We start from the raw sequence: 9,047 nt of genomic DNA, 5'->3' as shown, positions 1-9,047 counted from the left end.
GCTAGCAGGTATCACTGAGACCAAAACCTGTGACATCCAAACTCACAGCATGGGGGGCTGGAGATAAAGTTCCGCGGAGTCCCTGGAAGTAAAAGATAATCAAATCTCCTGTGCAGCCCCTGCCCTGTTTGTGGTAGAGGCTTCTTGACCACAGCCATGTTTCCTCATTGGGAAGACCTGACTTTCCTTGACTGAGTCATTATTTGGTATCACTTCTTCCATGCCTAGATGGCGAATCAAGGAAGTAAACTAGAGTGACCCTTTTCAAAGAAAACCAACCAACACACTCACACACAGACTCACACACAGTCATACAACACAGTCATACAACACACACACAGTCACACAACACATACTCATACACAGTCACATATTACACACACATACACTCACACACAGGCATGCACACACACATACACACTCACATACAGTCACACATTACACACATACACTCACACACAGGCACACATTGCACACACACACAGGCACACAACACACACACACATACACACTCACACACACAACACACACACATACACACTCACACACATAGTCACACAACATACTCACACACAGTCACACATTACACACATACACTCACACACAGGCACACAACACACTCACACACAGGTACCCATTACATACACACACAGGCAAACACACTCACACACAATAACACAACACACACAGGCACACATTGCACATACACACACAGGCACACAACACACACATACATACTCACATACACAGTCACACAACACATACTCACAGTCACACATTATACACACATACACTCACACACAGGCACACAACACACACACAGACATACAACACACTCACACACACACAGTCACATATTACACACACACACACACACACACACACAAGCCCCAATCATTTCTCCTTTCATGTATCTTAGTCCATGCGATGCGGTCTAATTTCTTCACAGGAGTTCATCTGTGTTCTCGTCCTCCAAACTTCTACCTCAGTGAAGTCTGCAGCTGTCAGCTGTTTCTTATAGCAGCATTGGACAATATAAGGAGAAGCCACATGGGCCACCTTTGTGGTTTCCCTTTGTGGATGGCTTGCTGTTTTAAGACCTGGTAACATTTCTCAAATGTGATCTGTCCCACTGGTTAGGATCTGGAAAACTCCCAAGGGAGCCCAACCTCTCCTGCCTTTGATCTGCTGCTGCCTGCCATCTCCTTGTGGCATAGCTCAGGACTTGAAATTCATCTTTGTGTTTCTGGCTAACACAGTCACAGCTGGCACACAGTGGGACCTAGGAAATATCTTTCAGGTCAAAGTCAGAAAGTTTCAAAAGGATATGTCATTTTGAATGGAATCCAAATCCTTGTTTTGCCTCCAAATACAAAACATTTGGCTTCTCTTTCATGGGGAAAACATTTAGTAATTGCAGACACAAGAAAGATGGAAGCATCCTTTAAAAATATTAGTTCAGGCTACTCAGACTCCTACGTGGCTAGTATGAGACTGAACACAAGAAATCTTTGTTTATGTAGGTCAAAAATAGTTTTTTTTTTTTTTTTTTTTTTTTTGAGACAGGATATTGTTACCAGGCTCCTGTCTTAGTCTTCTGAGTACTGGGATAACACGTACACACTACCACACACCCCATCCCAAAGATAGCTAAAGAGAAAATTGTTCAACCCAATGTAATAGAAAATAATGCAGAACACAGAGTTAACTGTGTGTGTGTGTGTGTGTGTGTGTGTGTGTATGCTCGCGCGCACACGTGTCCACATACATATAAAAGCAGAAAGACAATTTAGGAGAAGAAAGAAGACAAGCAAGACTTAGAAAAGGAGGCTTAGAAAAGGGAGGCTGATGGGAAATATGAACAAGGCACATGAAATCTATGTATGGAAATGCCATAATTTCCAGATTGTTTTGCTAACTAAAGCATGAGTTTCAAAAGAGCTATATAAAAAGAAAATAACAGCTATAAATACACTGTTTATCACTGAGGCATTTTCATTAATCTTCCTATTCCCTCATCACATCTACCCAGTCCTATATCATTGGGGTCCACACACCCTGATTCACCAGGTTCCAACCCTCTCTTCCTTATCTTCATAGCAGGCCTCCTCCCCCAAGATCTTTCCATGCCTGGAACCTTCGTGGCAGGCATTTAAATCTCACTCTTTCTCACCTCATCTCTCTGGACCAATTTTACCAATGGTACATTTTCCATTCACAACATTGTACATTTTTGTGTAATTATTTGTTGGACTTTGATACACTAAAAGTTCAGGTGGAAGGAATCTTGTCTCATTCAAGCCTCTAAACAGACCAGGCACATTGCAGGTACAAAACATATGTTGAAATAACAAAAGCAGTAGTCTATATTTAAAACCAGGTGGTCATTCTCGAAGTCTTCCAACATTTGCTTCCCCCTCTTTAATGTCACTATGTTGGATTCCTTTACATAGATTTTGGCTGGTTTCTCTCTATCCTTTATATCATGAACTTTCACTTTTTTACATGTCTTTATCCTTTTTGTTATCTTCCAAGTTAACTCCTTGACATCATCTTTTTACCCACCTCTTTGATTCAGGAGATAGCCAGGTCAGCCCTTCGACTGACTATCTCAGTTGGTCTTACAATGTCTCTGATGTTTTCTGCTTCTTACAACTGTTTCAGCCTCTCTGGGAATGTCTGTTATGCTCACATCTTGCTTCTGCTTGAGTTTATTTTTTATCACAGTGATTGAACATCTCTTCCATTTTTCTCTTGACCAGTGGAGTCATATGTGTCTTAGGATTTTCATCTATCCAGGCTTGTGAGAACTGGGACTGCTCCTTGGGAAGACTAGTGGGGATGTTCCAAGCTTGGGAGACACTGATGTTGGAGTCTCACCTCAACCACTCACTTCAGCTAGGAGGCCTGTCTCTTCTATATGACTTTTGGTTCTGCTATCCTCTGCCTCAGGGTCTAACCATTGAGTTCTCAGAGGTAGAGAAAGCTCTGGGCCAAGGCAGCCCACCTGTAGGTGTTGACATCAACTCTCCACATGCCAGCAGAGATTCCTTGTGGCAGCCAGAAGGATGGATGTTTTTGCAGGTTCTGAGGAATTCAAGTCCCAGTGGAAGGAGCTAGACAGACAAAGAACAGTGGGACTGGGAAAATTGGGTTTCCAACAGAGAGTTGGAATGCCTAGCCTGTTGCTGTTATAATCCTTTCTTCTCTCCATTTGTCAGTTCATTTACCTCTATCTTGTCCATCACTTACCTGCCATATAAATTAGTCCTACTTTCCCTAAAATTACTTCTGTACTTTCAGGAAAGCATTTGTGCCTTTTTGTTGTTTTTCAAGACAGTATTTCTCTGTGTAGCCCTGGCTGTCCTGGAACTAGCTCTATAGACCAGGCTGGCCTCGAACTCATAGAGATCTACCTGTCTCTGCCTTCCAAGTGCTGGGATTAAAGGTGTGCACCACCACTGCTTGGAAGCTGCTTTTAGGTTTTAAAATTGCCTACAAAGATTCTACTCCTTCATTCCTATCCCTGACTTTATAATTTGTGATGGTACTCAACTCTTGTCCTCTTTTGCATTCTGGAGACTATCCTTGAAACCAAATAATCAATTTCTTTATTTGTCCATTTATGAACCTTTCCTGACTCATCTTCCTTCAAAAAGGCAACCATGGGATCAGAACTATAGAATGAACACAGCATGCTTCAGAAGAAACAGGAAGATAACAAGGATGGATACTTCCCTACAACCCAAGAAATACTGCTGCATGAATGAATGCAAACTACAGTCCTGTGGGTATCGTGGAGACCAACTGTACTTTTAAAATACTCCATAAAGGTCTGGAATTTGTGTCTTGTTTTCTGTTCTATTTTTCATTCATTTTCTTTTTATTCATGTAGCTTAGGTTAGTCTTGAACTTCCGATTCTCCTGTCCCCACTTCCCTAGTACTAAGATTACAGGTGTGCCCTACCATGTCCTGTTTATGTGCTGCTGGGGATCAAACCCAGGACTTCCTGTATGCTAGGTAGGCATTCTACCAACTGAGCTATGTCCCTAGCTCTGGAAGGTTTTTTTAATTGATAAGCAGGACAATGTGACACCCTAATTTTGGTGGATCTAGGTCTAGGAATCATGGGGTTGTTTGTATATGCCTACACAGGGCTTCCTTTTTAGAACCTCCCTTAATTTTCCTAGGATGCCTAGTTTAAGCACTTGGGCTTCAGGGCAGTGAGCACATGGGCTCCTGGTGATTATGAGCAAGAGTTGAGAGCTGGCACAAACATTAATCTTTCTAGATGGGAGAGAATTTAATCATTTTTATTAAAATCATAGTACTGACAATCCTTTGTGTCCTTCCTTTCCAACTTGGACCAGGGAGAAGCCTCCCTGTTGCTTGCATTTTGATGGTCCTACAAAGAAGGGTAGAAAAAAGAGGAGGGGAGTTGTTTAGTCATCAAGGAGGTGAGACTTGAGAATACACCATCAACACTCATGCACATCTACCAGAGTTAGGCTTCAGGAAGCATTTATCTCAGGCACTCAATGAAATGCACAAATATTTCATGAAGTCTGAGATGGAGATCCCAGATGTGTACATTGATACCAGGTTCAACAAAGCTGTCTGTGTCAAAGAAATAAGAAATGGTCCATATCCACTTGCACTTTCCCAGAAAATGTAATGTAGCTGAGGAGTCATCAAGCAAGCTTTGTGCATTGTTAACTCATGCCCCTGTCACTACATTCAGAACTTATAGACAGTCAATATGGGGGAAAATTATAGCTGAGTGATCAAATAAACGTAGAAAACTGCCAAAACAGACAGACCAAAAAAAAAAAAACCCACAGAGGAATACCTGAACAAAGAAGGGTTAAGAACTATCTGTCACAACTGTTGCACCATTTTCCACTCCATTTTCTCCTGGTTTACCTTGAGTAACACACTGTTACCTAAAAACACACAGATCTGTTGAGAGCTTAACATCTCAAGACTTTTACTGTCCCATAAAGACCAAGAGATGCCAGAGCCTTAGAACTGCCAATCATCAGATCAAGCAATTCATTCTATCTATCATCTATATATACATCTGTCTGTCTACCATCTATCCATGCTCAATGAACAACACGCACAATGTGTTTTCTACAACTTCCTTCTATCCGTTTTCTCAGCAAGACTTTGTCATGTTAAGAAAATCCCAGGAGTCTTTAGTCAATTTGTCATCAATCATGTTGCCTGATGATTGGAGTTTGGGGCTTTTAGGACTACCTTGTCTGTAGACACACACAGAATCTATCTGTGGCAGTCACTTCTACTTGTCTCCCAACACCCATTTTTCCTTTGTCCTATAGTAATGAAACCTGTTTATAAGCTGAGCATACTGCTGGCTAGGAAATGGGTGACATCTCATTGATGAAATTCTGGTCAATATGATACAAGTAGAAATTCTGGAAAGTCTCTTTTAAAAGGAAGAAGGGACCTTTTTACATCCTTTATTACCTCCTTTCCACCAAGAAAATGGAAGTGATAGCCAGTGCTCTAGCCATTTTTAGATCATTAGATGAGTCTGGGAAAGGTATCTACATACTTATCAAAGCAAATCAATATACCAAAATTGGAAGTCTCTGTACTTCTTTGACATGTGAACTTTTCACATGTCAAAAGTCAACAGTGGCTAAAACCACTATTTTTTCACGTTAGGAACTGAACATGCTAGATCTGATGAATGTTAAGTATATGCCCCACCTCTAAGCCACATCATTAGCCTTTAAAGTCTTTGCAATATAGAAAAATTTAAAAAGGATACATGCAATATATACTCATTCATTCATTTATTCAATACTGTATATGAGGATCTGCCCCTGTTGTTATCTTATATTGAAAAAGAAAACCATTAATGGTACAATTACTTCCATATACACTTTGTAAAGTTTGGACTTAGTCTTGCTATAAACCAAATATTAGATTCCTTTATCTGGCCCTTTCTGAGATGTGTACTAACTTCTGTATACAAGGGACAGCATTAGGCTGGTCACTGCTCACTGAACACTGTTGGTGATGACTATACACCAGGAACCATCTGGATGACCAGCAGTGAGGAAAGATTCAATAATAATGGTCAGTCATGCTTATAACAGTTGCAGGTAATGATAAGGAAAGGTCACCAAGGCAATCATTAGTTGCATAAAACAAGCTATAGAACATCCAGAATAAAACCATTACTCAGAACACCAATGCAAATCAAATATAGCCAAGGTGCATTTCCATATAAGGCAGATGCTATATTCACACTAGTGGTTACTTTGAAAACACTGAGAGTAAAGGACAGTAGGTGTCCATAGTGCCTTTTGTTGGAGTTTGAATCTTCTCTAGTGAGGACATACATCTCACCTAAGTGACTAATGTCACTTTTAAAGACTACAGTATAAATAAACAGGGAATAGAGAGATGAATTTGTGTTAGAAAAATAATGGAAAGATCAAAATCGTTTTCTATCTTAGGTTCTGATAGGGTTATGACCCCTGGCAAAGGAGTTTTCTCCAGACCATTAACCCACAGCTCTTTGAGGTCTCATTCATGTATTACTTATTCTTTCCTGTTACTCATGGTGGTGTAAAATGGTATCACCTATATATTCACGGATTCAGTACCCAAAACACTTTCTAAATGAGACAAATGGAATACACCTGTCTCCTATTCAGGGAGCCCTTATGTGTTGCAGCCTTTCTAATGGCTATGATAGACTGATGTTGTGTCTGTTGTGCCCAGACTCTGAAACCCCAAAACCACCAAGAGACTGGTTCCTATGCAAAAGCAGAGTCTTTTTAACTAGCGAGTTAACTGTATTAACTCGGGTCCCCTGTCTGTCCAACACAACCGGTAGACCAACAGGGACCCTGAGCAGCGGTGGGGCAGGGAATATATTGGGGTCAGAGCAAGGGGAGTGTCTGGGGGTCTGCTAGATACGTAACAACAGTCTCAGGATTGGTGCACCTTTGGGCTTGGGCAATATGTCCTGAGTTGATTGGCCAGCTACAGCTGCAGAAAGGTTGCTATGCTATTATCAGTAAAACACATCCAGAGCTTGCCAACTAACTTCTGATTGGTTCCTTGCCACATGGTAGATATCTGACTTCCTAGTGATTAGGGAAAGGTCGGGGGCTCTGCACATGTTGCTGCTGAGTCCAGGGGTCTATGTCTTGCTGGGTCTTTTCTGCAGCCTGATATGGCTGCCAAAGCAGGGTCTGAGTAAGGGGTCTGGGTCCTTCAATGTACCATAAACTGGATGGTTTAACAAAAGAAACTTCCCATGATTCTGTGGGCTTGGGAAGTCCAAGATCAAGGGACCAGCAGAGTTAGTGTCTGACAAGGACATTTCTTTACTCAGATTGCTGCTATCTTCTCCCATTTGTGCAAGCTCTGACTTCACATCCCCTGATATCATTACATTACATTGGGAATTAGCTTTCAACGTTTGGTCAATAAAACATTCTATTAAAACTCGGTCCTTCTGAGAGTGAGGAGAAATAAACATATCTAGAACAATTGGCTGTAGATGTGGGGGTTAAAGTTCAGTGAGAATTCATTCAAGGCCACAGTGAACAGATTCATTAATTTGTCGGATAAATCCTAAACCATCTTCAGATTCTGGCTCACTTAGGAAAACATTTATTAAGTATGTGGCATGCTGAGGGGTTGGGCCACTTCATGCAGAAGCCACCCCAATTTTCTGTTTTTCTTTTGGGATTCCCAGTCTAGTCTAGAAGCAGTGGTAAATGTGTAAAAAAAAAAAAAAAAAAAGTTCTTAAGCACAAATTAATGAAAGCCCAGGCACAGTGTCCCCCAAGGACTAGCCCCATCACTACTTCTTTTGTTGCAATATCTCTTGATGGCATCAGAGACCCTAAATTCTAAAATCTGCATTTTAAATAGTTCCCCTGGTGACTTAAAAGCTTATAAAGGGTAGAGCAAGGGCAAAGTATAAGATTATGGAATGACACCAAACTCATTCCCTGAAAAGCTGTCAGATAAGTTTCAGGCTGGAAGGTGATAGAACACTGGGGACTCTATTATTGGGCCGACCCATAAGAGGGGGTGAGGCTAGAGGCAGAGGAGCTGGAAGAAGACATAGAAAATCTTAAGAAAATAAGCAGCAGGATTACATTCTTGTGTTTGGACATAGCTAGCAGCTCTGTGGAGGATGAAATACACAAATGAGATGTCAGAATCTGCAGACACCAGTCCTTAAGCGGATTCAATTCCGACTACATAGGACGTCTCATTTAGTAGTAGTGAAAAAAAAAAAAAAAAAACTAACAAGAAGGCTTCCAGCTGCAGCTGGATGTATGTAGGTTCTTTCTCATCAGTGTGGTCCCCAACTAATAAAACCAGATAACTGTTTAAAATACAAATTTTCCAGTTACATTCTAGATGCGTTGATGAGAACTAAGAAATCGTTTGAACAGGCTCTCTAGGTGGTTCTGGAGCCTGCTGAACACCCTGTAGCAAAGCCGGAAAGGCTTAGAATTGCCACAACTTGCTTTTCGTCTTGAGGGGGGAAAAAAACAACAAAGAGAACCGAACCGCGTTTCTGCTACGTAGGCAGAACAAATGCTACTTAGGGTAGAATTTATATAGTGCCCAGAAAACAGAAACACAACGAGCATCCTGTCAAAAAGCCTCCTATCTAGAGAATTAAAAGTTTTGGTAGAAATCGTGATCATAGGCTAAATTAAGTCCAAACGTTAGGTAATCGTCCAACGTCTTACGGGTTCCTTTTATTCGCCACAAAGACAACGCTAGGATTCCCGGTGGCCTTGTGGAAGCTGTGTTCTCCGTGCAACCACCCTTTAGGAAAACACAATTCCCCAATGAGAAGCCCCCAAGCGCAGCGGAGGGGCCGGGCCCACAGGCCCAGGCCACGCGGCGTCCCCCCCCACGCACCCCCGCGGGTCATCCGGCCTCCTCCCAGCCTGCTCCGAAGATAAACAAATCACTCCTGTTTTCCAGCCCTGAAATTAGCGCTGACTCACACAGCCCTTTGAACAGCCACTGT

This window comes from Phodopus roborovskii, unplaced genomic scaffold, assembly GCF_943737965.1.
Source record: "Phodopus roborovskii unplaced genomic scaffold, PHOROB, whole genome shotgun sequence".
NCBI lineage: Eukaryota > Metazoa > Chordata > Mammalia > Rodentia > Cricetidae > Phodopus > Phodopus roborovskii.
This window is presented reverse-complemented; position numbering follows the sequence as displayed.